The sequence below is a fragment of the Nuphar pumila genome, chromosome 7, assembly GCF_984573655.1.
Source record: "Nuphar pumila chromosome 7, dmNupPumi1.hap1.1, whole genome shotgun sequence".
Taxonomy (NCBI): domain Eukaryota; kingdom Viridiplantae; phylum Streptophyta; class Magnoliopsida; order Nymphaeales; family Nymphaeaceae; genus Nuphar; species Nuphar pumila.
The window spans coordinates 6494407-6504909 of NC_143255.1; the positions used below are offsets into that span (position 1 = coordinate 6494407).

Here is a 10503-nt window from a genome sequence, read left to right on the forward strand (position 1 = left end):
ACAAATAAAAAACATTATTGACATTCAAAACTTTCCAGTGAATTAATGCTCCAAACATGATCCCTAGCATGCTATTTCGCAAAAGCACCATATATACGACATGTCGTCCAATCATGCTCGCCACCAATGAAACGGTGATCGAACACCTATCTCCAAACACTTATCTGACAGGTATAAGTTCACAGAAAATACAATACAAACACTCCAACGTACTATGTGCAACTCACACACATGAACCCAGACTCCTGGCTACCACATGCACTAGAGAGTTGTCCACATCGAATACAACCCAAACAAACACTGAGATACCTTCAAAAAACAATTTCAGCTACAACCAACCCTCCAAAATGGTGCAGCTTACCACAAGATGACGGTGAAGCTGGTGGGTTGTCCATCAATGCAGAAAGAAGGTGTAGATAGGTGTGAGAGAGAGAGTGTGGGTGTGAGAGTGAAGAGAGAGAGAGAATGAAAATTCTTACCCTTCTTGAGCTTAAATAGGCTCCCATATAAACCAGAGTATGGGTTTGGGCAAAGCTGGATTTAAGAGGTCCAGATCTCGTTGGGTTCCAACCAAACCCCAACCACAAAGCGGCATGGACTTCTAGTTAGCCCGCTAGTTAGGTTAACTAAGATCCCACCCAGTTGACCTAACCAAAAGGTAAATAACTTTAAAAGGAAATTTGTCATGTGGCAAGACCCAGCTGACCTCGGCAGGTCTAACCTACTGAGGTTGGTTGAGCCAAAAATGATCGCCATGCACTCCAAAAGCAACTGCTTGCCACGAGAACCCATCTAACCGCTTTTTAACCTTTTCTCTAAATTAAAACTATAATTATATCATTCAAACAAATCAAATAATACCGAATATGTTTCCTCATGAAGTTGACTTCTTTGGTCAACTTCAGGTTGGACAATTATGTCCTTCAAAATTAAAATAGCCTTAAAATAACCCAAAATTGACCAAAATACCTCTAAAACTTGTCGAGGACTCCCCAAACTCATTCCAACAAAATAATGATTGTTCTTAAAAAATTTGTAAGAACGTAACTACACACGTCAATTGCACAACAAATTCATCTATATTGCTATTTTTATAAAATAAACTGGTTGGCAGTTATGTCCTACAGTTGCTGTCTCAACTGCGTAGAACTTCGAGAATGTTGCCAAATATGGTTTCGCCAAAATATGGTGTTGCTAAAAATAGTGTTTGGCATAAAGTTGTCAAAAACAGCTCTTGTGAACGGTATTGAAATGTGGCATTAAGGTTTGCCAATCCCATCCCCACTGTAATGTTTTGGCAACACTACTGCTTCTAAACGAAAGAGCACCGGGAAACTGTAACACACTGCTTTTAAACAAGAGACAGTGTTGGGAAAACCACAACACAACCAATTTAAGGTGCTCCCAAACAGAGACATAAATAAGTAGATGTGTGTATTCATCTATAAAAAAAAATTAATATAGTATGTTTTATCTTCATCTGGGAACGTTAGGATGTGGGTGCCAAACAATTTCATAGCATGGTTCCAAATCCCAAAAGCTTAAAAAGTGTCCTTGGGAAAGATATAGATAATGTTATGATGACTAGAGTTTTCAAAGAAAGTCATGTACCAGGATTCAATATACCAGATTCCCTAAGAAACCGACAAGGAATAATTTTCATCTATTATGCATAGAACTATACAAAAACCAACAAACACAGAAGGCCTGGAAGTGCACAATTGCAAAGAAAATGACAACATTTAGTGGTCCTTTTCGCATAGCATGCTTATCCTCAGCACCTTTCTGTTGCTAGTCAAGAATTTATCGGTCAGAGCATTTTAATAATTGATGAACCAATAAATGATCTTTCAATTGGTAATCTTGAATCAAGGGGTTTATCTATAGATATTTTTATTTGAGTTGAATTCATAATTGTTTGAACTGTGTAATATCCAATTACAGACATTGGTTACGGAACAAAAGCTATTTGATGATCATAGTTGGAGAGCTCATATAAGGGAATTAATGTATCCACATTATGCTAGGACAGTTGATTGCCTAAGGCTACGTCAACCTGTAAACTCATGACAAATGATGATCTGAAATTTTAGTACACCTTTGTTTGTTGACTAACAGAATGGCATGATTGAACACAATAGAGATAGCTGATACACACAAAATGGTGGGGATAGGGGATGAGGGAAGCAGTCTGTATTCTGTAAGTACATGTCCTGCAAGCTAAAATCCAAGAGCCATACTTCAAGAACCGGAGGTACGAATCTTTTGGCAGCAATTGGCTGTGACAAAGAGGCCTTCAGACAAAAGTTAGATCCTAAAGGTTAAGTGAATTCACATATACTACAGTGCACATACTGATAACTGAAGTCACGTGATGCCTGAAGCCAAAGGCTGGTGTCTCAAGTATTATACTAGAAGCATTTGAGAAAACCAAGCTGAAGACATTGCTTGAGAGCAAAATCACTGGCATCTTGGAAAAGTATTGGGCATGGCCATGCTATACAACTGGTAACACCGCAAAGCAATCTTTAATGAATTTTGGCTTAGACAAAGTATACAACCAATCCTTAAAGCTTTTTTTTTTCCCTCAGAAAACAAAACATTGTATTAGTTACTGCGGCTTCAATAGAATTTGTCATAAGGATGAAATTATGACCGACTTCAAGTTGTGACTGCAAACAAAAGGTAGCCATGCAAAACATAAATAAACAGCATTAATGGATCAAAAGAAAGTTATGGTTATGGTTTCAACAAGACAGCTTCAAACATATACCAGATAACTTCATAAAAAGCATAAACTTTGAAGGAAATAGGAAAATAAAGTATATTAAAGGATAAAAGGCCACTAAAAAAGATTTGGAGACATCTATAATATTAGAGAGGATGGATTTAATAGAGTTCATATAGAAGGAAGCACAAGAACTAATCAAGCCAGCCATACTAAAGCTTAAAAATTAAAAGAAGCAAGGCCGATAAACTGGATGCTTTGACTGATAAAAATTGAATTTAGCAAACCAGGATGCTGGACACTCTGCAGCCAACTATATGACCTGACAACAAACAATAATGCAGAACCTTGACTGAAATGCCATTGCAGTCTTCCAGCACATTGATCAAACAACACCACCAGACTCGAGGACAAAACAAAAGGTCAGAGAAACCTCTCAATACTCCATTGCTTAAAGAAAAAAATATGGCCTTTGACAGCCTACTGATTCAAACAAGGATTTCAGCTATTGAAGAGAAATCAATGACGAAAAACTGAAATTACATGATTTCAAAGTTTCAGCATTTTTCAGAATTAGACGAAGTCGTAGAACTTAATCCAGTTATAATACAATACATTAAAAAGACAAATAAACAAAAAAATAAGAATTTCCTAAGTGCAGAGGATGATGAATACATACAATCAGTTAAGAACACTGTTTACCTTAGTGACTCAATCAAATATAAATGAATGGTACTCGTTTTATCAAATTTATACATGATTCTAGAATCGGTAACACTCAGAAATGATATTCTCGTCATCTCATTGCAATAAAGTTGCTTCTGCATGCTGATTTCAATCATGTAAGAAGTATATATCACAGATAATCAGTGAGTCGTTCAAATCAGATGGATGACCATCAAATTAATGAAAAACAAGCAAAGCAATATATAACCAAGTTGTAAGCTCTATTATTGTGAATTTTGCCTCAAAAAATAACCATCGTGAGGTAGGTTTACATGTTACCTTTAGTTGCAGTTAGGTTATGTAATCATGGAGTTTTTACCTTTCTCCAAAATAAATATCATCTCCTTCATGTCTATATTTTGGCCTCTTTGCATCCTTATAAAAGAATCAATCTGAATTTCTCTCCATTAATATCAAAACAGAAAATAAAAGAAAGAAAGAAAAACAGACATCCTCAAGTTCAACAAAAGGTAATAGAACCATAGAGACGCTTCAATAATTATAAATAAGAACCAGATACCCATCTGGCAAATATAAATCCAAAAGAGAAACCAAGGATTCATTATGTTAGGGCAATGATCAACTACATACAGTTTTTAGTGGGTAACATATCTTCCCAAGACACGGTAAATAGCCCATAAAAACAGAATCCAGAGAGAGATGACAGAAGAGAGAGAGCAGCATGTTTAAATAGCGAGGGTCCCTGAAACAATCCCAGATCTTATCTGATCTGAAAATGCCTGTAGGTGGGAGCCCCCTACAACGTTATCTGCATCCTTCCTGCTTGCTCGGAAGGCCTGCAGAGATTATCCTTCAGTTGGTTCCCGATTTCTTTTCTGCTTGTCCCATCCACTTGCGAGTCCATCAAATTCTTCCTCCTCCGCTCATTGTGCCCAGCCAGCCTCCTCCAGCAACTCCTCTTCGTCTCATCGAACTCCGCTAGCTCATGAAACCTTTACAAAAACCATAATTAGTTTGACTTAAAACAAATGGACACAACTTTCACAAGAATAACAACCATTGCAGAGTCCAAAACCATGAAGAAATGCTAAGAAACAGGAAGGTGGTAGTGTGGAAATCCTTTCTAACCAACACAATTAACCAAAAGAGAGCAAATAAGATGCTTCAGCAATTACAACAGTAGACAAACCAAAGTTCATAATAAACCAGAATTCCCAAGAAAAGGAATTCATTGCAGAGTCCAAAACCAAGCAAAATTGACAAAAAAGGAAGACGACAGTGGAGAAATCCTTTCAGACCAACAAAAATGAACCAAAAGAGAGCAAACGGGTACTTCTTCAAGAAGAACAATAGTCAAAGAAGAGCTCAGAATCAAGCAGAATTCCCAAGAGGAAGATGGGGAGTTGAAGAACCAGAATTTCCAAAGGTGGTACCTGCTACACTGCTGGCAGAAACGCTGGAGGAGGTCGGCGACCATGAAGACGGTGGCCTTCGAGTGCGGCTCGCAGACCCTGCGCCGACGGTGGTAGCGCTTGGCGTTGGTGAGGTCCGCCGAGCAGTTCTCCCCCTGGCAGCACGGCCCCTGGACGGAATTGGAGCCCTTCCGGCTGAGCCCGGCGGTAGTGGCTTTCTTCCTCTTCTCCTCCTCATCTTCTTCCTCCTCGACCACTACTTCCTGCTTCTTTCTCCTTCCCTTTTGCCTCTTCTGCTGCCACTGCTACTGCTGGGCCTCGCCGCTGCATCTTCAGAACCAAACACCGTTGTGGTGGCTGCTGAAACAGAAAGGGAGGAGAGAGAAATGCGGGAGGAAGGAAGGAATGAAGTGAGGGAGTAGGGTTTAATCTGTGAGATGACGATCACTCTAACCAGTAACCACCGCCATTTTCTCTCTCTCTCCCCATACCCGTGAAAGCTAGGGTTCGGTATACAACCGTCCCATTGGGATTCTAACTTGCAACGTCAAAGTATCTCATTTAAGTACCCTTTTGTTTTTTCGTTAGTGCTAAAAAAAAATGAGGATTTTAGAAAAAGGGTGGTGATAAAGACTTAAGTACGTTCAAGATGGTTATTTAAGTCTCACTGACTACGCGGCACGATTATCTGAGAAAGAAATTTCTTTGGAGAAGGTGAACATAAACCTTCTCACTCTTTCTTCCTTTTCTTTCTGCTTCTATGCATTTTTAACAGACGATCTTACACTGCTTCATCAAGCATCAACTGACCTGCGCACTGACTGTAGCATTGTTCAACATGATGAGTTATGGAACCTGATTCAAAGTTTTTGCCTTTACAAGAGGGGGGTCTGGGGGCTCCCCCGACGTGGGTAACATTATTCAACTTGATGAGTTGTGAAACTTGATTTAAAGTTTTTGCCTTTACAGGAGAGAGGTTTGGGGGCTCCCCCCGACACGGGTCTCGCTGCGCGATTAACAAACGGGGGTTCAGAGGGCAGCGCCCCCTGGACCAAATTTTTTTGAGGCCTTTATATGATCTATTTTATAAATCACTACTCTCTAATCGAATTTCTACTGGAAATCGCTAATCTCTGATCTGATTTTTACTGTAAATCGCTAATCTCTGATTTGATTTTTACTATAAGTCGCTACTCTCTGATTTGATTTATATTATAAATCGCTACTCTATGATCTAATTTCTACTGTAAATCGCTATTCTCTGATCTGATTTTCACTGTAAATCGCTACTCTCTGATCTGCTTCCTACTGTAAATCGCTACTCTCTGATCTGATTTTCACTGTAAATCACTATTCTCTGATCTGATTTCTACTGCAAATCGCTACTCTTTAATCTAAAATCTACTGTAAATTGTTATTCGCTGATCTGATTTCTACTGTAAATCGCTATTCTCTGATTTGATTTTTACTGTAAATCGTTACTCTCTGATCTGATTTTTACTGTAAATCACGACTCTCTGATCTGATTTTTACTGTAAATTGTTACTCTATGATCTGATTTCTGCTGTAAATCACTACTCTCTGATCTGATTTCTACTATAAATCACAATAAAATATTTTGTTAAACGTGATGCTCATGTTTCCTTTGGTTGTTTTTTGCTCGAGGATTTCGTAACACCTTTTCTCATGATTTTTTTGTTTTTTTTTCGCTTTGCGATTTTCGTTATGATGGGGAAGCCAGAGGCTGTACTCCGTTGTAAGTATACTGGAGAAAGATCCCATTGTAGGTGTCCCTCGAAAGCGGAGGACGAGCCACCACAATCGGTTGCCTGCTGGATGAGAGCAATATTCTGGCCACTGCTAGTATAAAGAGGATGACGATCACCATCGGATTGTCAGTTTTTTGCCTCCCTTGATTTCTTCTCTAGAGAGAGAGAGAGAGGGTTTTACAATGTTTTACAAAAAAAGAAGAAGAAGATGACGATGAAAAATTCAAACAGACATTTTTTTATAGCTTAGGTTCGTTTCGCCGGATCACCATCGGATCGCCGACTCACTATCGAATCGTCGACTCACCATCGTTTCGCCGGCTCACCATCGTTTTACCGACTAAGGTTCGTTTCGCTGCGTAGACTTTGAAGAGTCAACATCATCCTCGACTTTCTGGATAGAGGACATGTTTGTCCTTTTTTTGAACCGTTTGTTTCTCTTTTTTTGAATGAAGAACATTTTTGTCATTTTCTCAAATCATCGTTTTATAGCAAGAATAGCAAGAAAGGGTACTTAAGTCTTTGCAGCTGCACCAGACTCCGATGCTAAGTGATGTCAACATACACAAGAATATGAACCCTATGTGCTTACATACGTGACGCTCATTCGGAACCCGAACACAAATGTGAGATTCAGTCAACGGGGGAGAACATGCACCACCTTATGGTATGATTGTATCATTATTATTTTTTTACCTTATTTTGAGAAATTTCTGTATAAGCACTTGTCTTATAAAGAAATTACGATAAAAAACGCATGTTCATAATTAATTATGTTAAGGAGTAAACCCCAATTTATTGCAATCACTCATCACACCTAACCATTTTTAGATTCAGTGAATAAAGAGTTGCAATATTTCAAACAAAAATTTGTCATTTGACCATTGAAATTGGGGATTCCTAGCTGGCATGCACACGAGCAGAGCTTGGCCTGTTCAAACTAGGCTCATTTCAAAATGCATGTATTCAAGCTTAGCTTGGCTCGTTTCAAAATGCATGTATTCAAGCTGAGCTTAAACAACACTGCTCAAACTCGGCTTGGTTCCTAGCTTGGGCCGAGCCTTACCCGAGTTTAAAAAAATGTGTCTTTCACTTTTAAAGAGATAAGATTCAAACCCCTACCTCTTTAAAATGTGTACAAATGCTTCATCGTTAGACAAAACTGATCATTTTTTAATATCATGATGAAAAAACTAACGTATTCTAAAATCACGGGCTAGGGTAACGTAAAATGTGAAAAGTTATAAGGCATCATACTTGAAACCGTGACCTTAAGATGAAAAGTCCAAAGCCAGCCGGTTAGAGAAACACTAAGGGCATGTTGGGTTGGATACTTTCTCATTTAAATGAAAAAGTGAATCTGATTTGTATAAGCAGCGGAATATAAAAGTTAAGCAATGGCAAATGAGAGTCACTTTCTAATTTGCTTGCGATTCAAAATCACACGAGACCCCGTGTGTGTGATTATGAATCTCAAGGGGGATTTTGAATCATGCTTTTTGAAAAGAGCATCTGAACGTATCCTAAATATTGTTTGCACTTTTGTTAATATATTTTATATATACTATTTTTATGAGCTTTATCGAGTCTAGTGACTTGATCAAGCTCGACTCGTTTATATAGATCGAGCCTGAACTTGTGTACAAGCTCAACTCATTTACTCTAACAAGAGAGCTCGAGCCAAGTTTAAATGGGTCGAGCCTGTGCATCCCTAATTCCTAGAGGTGAAAGTACGAACAATTTTGTCATAAGTTAGTAGCTTATCTTAAAACTTTGTAAAGGCAGGTGGTTAAACATAATATCATCATAAGATAGGTGCCATGCATAAATTTTCCTTTTTTTTTGGACAATCTGTATGTATCGTTATTAATTGTCAGGTAAAAAAGGCAAAAAAAAAAAAAGAGAATTCTTAACCCCTTCTTTTTTTCCTGATATTGATAGTTAATCACTGATCCAATTAACCTGGCTTCTTCTACAAGGGCCGTTGTTGTGTTGGGTCCACTCATAATTAATAGTTAGCAAAACTCCCTTTCAAACAGGACATTTGTATTCTTAATGGCTGCATAAATTTGTTGCACAGTTGTATCTTTTTCAAAATGGCATTTTTGGACTCAAAGGTCCGGTTAGAATCAAGCACAAAACTGCACCCACGCACATGTTAGTCTGATGGTTATAGTTAGGGGTGTCAACGGGTCGGGTTTCCCGAACCCCGTATAGATCTGGGTATGGTGATAAATAAGAAGAACCCGATTAAGAGCCAGATCTGGACTCAAAGGTCCAATTAATACATAGATCTTGGTATAGTTTGTGAAATTTTATAGGAGACAGGCCCGACCCAAGTTTCAATTAAGACCCACAAATTTTCAATGTAAAAATGGTGAAAAAGGCTCCGATCTGGTTCATGTAGTTCTTATCGGGTTCGGGTATGGTTTTTCTTACGGTGGGTCCGATTAGACACAAGTCCGGACCTAATACGATAACCAAAAATTAAGGTCTGGTCTGGTTCCACCTGAGTCTGAACCAAACCAGACCAGTTGACACCCCTAATTATAGTAGATGATGTACATATTAAACCCTTCACGTTAGATTCCGTTCTTTGGCATTCATCACCCTCGTCTACTCATATATACTGTGTCATATATATATTGTAAAATTAAGCAGTTCATTCATCCCATCCCTTCATTACTGAATGATGGCGTGAAGATGATAGCGAATATGAAGATTGCTCAACTAAATCGGTCTAATATGTTTGATTTTATGAAAGCAGTGGAAAGAAAACAGTGACAATTGTTTTTCCGAGATTGTTATTTTTTTTTTAATGTTGTAAATTACAAATTTATACTGAAAGTTACCAATATGTTTCATATTTGTATCTAAAACAGTTTGTGCGTACAAAGGCTACCTATTTTGCTGTTTCCAACCCGTCCGTGAGGACGGGCTGTTTTCTAGTAAAACTAAAAAAAAAAACTGTCTTTTCTAAAACATTGGCAAAAAAAAGAGTTTGCTTTTAACAAGAATAATTAGAGCATGAAGCAACAAAAAATTTTACAGGAAAAGAAAATTTTGACTATGAGAACTTTTCTTTATGATTTTTTTTTTCTTTTGTTTGTGTGACATGAGAAAATCTAGTTAGAAAACTGAAAATTTTAATAGGAAAAACTTCAACATCTCTGAAATGGGAAAAATCTTTCCTGTAAAAATCAAGGCAAACTAGAGAAAATTTCACTTCAATTTTTTTTTGTTTGAAACTAACGAAAAAGTTGCCAATTTTTCATTCTGACTTGCATTTTTCTTGTACTTCATCAATTCCAAACATGCTCTTAAAGAACGTTTTTTCAGAAAAAATCAAGTTTATTTGGATTACATTGAGTCTTGAGTTTGAATCCTGTAGTTCCTATATCCCAACATGATTTTAAAGCAAAAATATCATATATATGTTTTTTTATTTTTATTTAATTAAAATTGAATTAAATCCGATATATTGTTTGTAATCTTTTTACTCATTTTTGGTGTTCTTTGTCCATCTTTTCGAATGCTCATTTACTTTTACTTTTTTTGCTGTTTCACTTTCATGTATTGCTAAGTATGATTCACTGGCCAAGGTGGCGCCTGTTATAGTTACATCAAGTTAACTCGAGGCTGGAAGAAACTTCAGTACTGATCAGCAGCCTCAGGATAAACCAAAGACTGTACGTTTAGTCTCAGGTTTCTAGCTTGGAGCTAAGCTTGGGGTAATAGGATAAAGGGTTATTCTGTCCCACCCACTGCGTGGAACAGGGAGGACATGACAGTGTGAACACCAGCCAAAAAAATTAAATAAATAAACAAATAAAAAAGTGTCTGTCCTGTTTGCATGTCCCAGGCTGGCTGCGGACAGAACAGAACAGGACACGCTGTCCTTATCCTC

General features: G+C 37.8%; 1 pseudogene across 1 annotated transcript; it reads right to left on the reverse strand.

Annotated features, from left to right (window-relative positions):
• Positions 1-3999: 3999 nt before the first annotated feature.
• On the reverse strand, positions 4000-6715 carry LOC149831001 (squamosa promoter-binding-like protein 4 pseudogene; annotated as a pseudogene). The gene is made up of 3 exons (XR_016432961.1): positions 6578-6715; positions 4849-5132; positions 4000-4407 (listed from the first exon to the last, which is right to left on the reverse strand). The product of XR_016432961.1 is annotated as a squamosa promoter-binding-like protein 4 pseudogene (transcript).
• Between the last annotated feature and the right edge of the window lie 3788 nt (positions 6716-10503).